Raw genomic sequence first — 3,026 nt, forward strand, 5'->3', positions numbered from 1 at the left:
ATCGACGTGAGAGACACACGTGGACTGGTTGCCTCCCGCCCCCGCCCCGACTGGGAATTGAGCCCACGTCCCTTGGGTGCGCAGGCTGGTATGTAACCACCGAGAAGCACCATCCAGGGCTCAAGGATCATTTTCTGAGACCTCAAACTGTAGTTGACCTTTGTACCAGTCTCAGTATATTTCCCAGGGAAGAACCTTCTAGGGGATCAATGGATGTTTACTCTTACATTTCTACCTGTATCCTGACTCACTCTGTTTGGCCTAAATCCAGCCCCAACAGAGCTTTCCGTCAGGGCCATGCACCTTGGCCAGCTATGCTCTGGTGCCCTCTCTCTCAGCATGCTGTACCCCCAAGAGATTCCCATGTGGCCCTAAGTGTGTGGGAGGAGGGGGAAGTCTGGGGCACCCTCCTGTCCGAGTTCCCAAAAACGTGAATGTAACCAAAGGCCTCCTGCCTGTGGCTTCCCTTTCAACTTTTCCCACTCTCCACCCTTTCTCTGGCCATGAGCCCAGAAAAGTAACCTTGGGACCCACTGCCATGCCTCTTCTGGCTCCGCCTCCATGTTTCTGCCCACAATTCTTGGGGAGCAGAAGGGTAAATGCTGGGTTTTCACTTCCTCTACGTCAGATCTACCTGAAGGCCACAAGGTCTGAAGCCTGCCCAATGCTGATGGGAAAGGTATTGTGTCTCCATCACAGAACTACTGTGATCAGAATGCCCCAGGATCAATAGTTATTATTATTGAAGTATAATTGGCATATCCTATATAATAAAAGACTAACATGCGAAGCATCCAACCATTCGACCAGTCACTACGAGGCACACTGACCACCAGGGGGCAGACACTGACTGGTAGGTTAGCTTGCTGCTGGGGTCTCGCTGGTTGGGACTGGGCAAGAAGGGCCTGACACGCCCTGGAGGCCTCCTGCAGTCCCTCCCCACCCCTGATCATACACTGGTGCAAGGGACCCCACCAGTGAACGAATCCATGCACCAGGCCTCTAGTAACATTATATTAGCTTCAGTTGTACAACACAATGATTCAGTATTTGTAGATATTGTGAAATGATCACCACAAGAATTGTAGTTAACATCCATAACTATACATAGTTACAATTATTTTTCTCCTGATAAGAACTTTTAAGAGCTTCTCTCTTAACAACTTTCAAATATATGATACAGTATTATTAACTACTAGAGGCCTGGTGCACGAAATTCATGCACTCAGCTGGGGGGTGGGCTCAGCCTGGCCTGTGTCCTCTCGCAGTCCAGGACCCCTCACTCCTTACTGCCCACCTGCTCACTGCTCCTTACCGCTCAGTTCACTGCTCCTTAGCGCTGCCGCGGAGGTGGGAGAGGCTCCCGCCACCGCTGCTTCACTCCCCAGCCCTGAACCCGGCTTCTGGCTGAGAGGCACTCCCCTGTGGGAGCACACTGACCACCAGGGGGCAGCTCCTGAATTGAGCGTCTGCCATCTAGTGGTCAGTGCACATCATAGTGACTGGTCGTTCCGCTGTTAGGGTCAATTTGCATATTAGGGTTTTATTATATAGGACGAGTGGCCCTGTGCACAAATCCATGTGTGAGTAGCTCGCTGCTGCTTGCCTCAGCTGGCCGCCCCGCCCACTGCTGCTCGTAGCTCTCCGCCACACGTAGCTTGCTGCCCCACCCTCCTGCTGATCAATTGTTACGCATCATGGCATAATGACCATTTGCATATTACCTCTTTATTATATAGGATAGTTACCATGCTGTACAGTACATAGAAGGATTTACTTATTTTATTTTTTCCTTTTTTAAAAATATTTTTTATTGATTTCAGAGAGGGAGAGAGATAGAAACATCAGTGATAAGAGAGAATCATGGATCGGCTGCCCCCTGCACACCCCACACTGGGGATCAAGCCTGCAACCCGGGGGCCTGTGCCCTGACCAGGAATTGAACCGTGACCTCCTGGTTCATAGGTTGATGCTCAGCCACTGAGCCACACTGGCTGGGAAGATTTACTTATTTTATAAGTGAACTTTGTACCTTCTGACACTCTTCACCCATTTCTCACTCCCCACCACTGCCTCTGGCAACGACCAATCTGTTCTCTGTATCTATGAACTTGGTTTGGTGGGGGATTTTATGGGTTTCTTTCCCTCCCTTTTTTTGAGATTCCACATATAAGTGAGATCATATGGTATTTGTCTTTCTGTGTCTGCCTTATTTCGCTTAGCACACTACCCTCCAGGTCTATCCATGTTGTGAAAATGGCAAAATTTCATTATTGTTATGGCTGAGTAATATTCCAGTGTGTGTGTGCATGTATATATATCACAACATCTTTACCCATTTATCCATCAGTGGACACCTGGGTTGCTTCCATAGCTTGGCTATTGTAAACAGTACTGCAATGAACATGGGGGTGCGTGTATCTTTTCGAGGTACTGTTTTCATTTTTTTCAGATATGGAGTTGCTGAATAAAAACTAATTCTACTTTGTAAATGTTTTAGGAATCTTCATACTGTTTTCAAATTTACATTCTCAGCTACAATGCATAAGAGTGCCCTTTGTTCTCCATCCTCACCAACATTGTTATTTCTTGTCTGGTTGGTAATACGCACTCTAGCAGGCATGAGTGACAGTGACCTCATGGTGGCTTTCATTTACATTTCCCTAAAGGTTGATGATGTTAAGCATTTTTTCATAAACCTGTTGGCGATCTGTACATCTTTGGAAAAATCTCTACTCAGATCTTCTGCCTATTTTTTAATCAAATACTTTGTTTTGTTTTTTTTGCTATTAAATTCTATGAGCTCTGGCCACTCTGGCGTGGCTCAGGGGTTGAACATCAATCTATGAACCAGGAGGTCACGGTTCAATTCCCAATCAGGGCATATGACCGGGTTCTGGGTTCTATCCCCAGTGTGGGGCGTGCAGGAGACAGCTGATCAATGATTCTCTCTCTACTGATTTCTCTCTCTCCCTCTCCCTTCATCTCTCTGAATTCAATAATAATAAATTAAATGATGTCAGCTA

Source organism: Myotis davidii, unplaced genomic scaffold, assembly GCF_000327345.1.
Source record: "Myotis davidii unplaced genomic scaffold, ASM32734v1 scaffold530, whole genome shotgun sequence".
NCBI lineage: Eukaryota > Metazoa > Chordata > Mammalia > Chiroptera > Vespertilionidae > Myotis > Myotis davidii.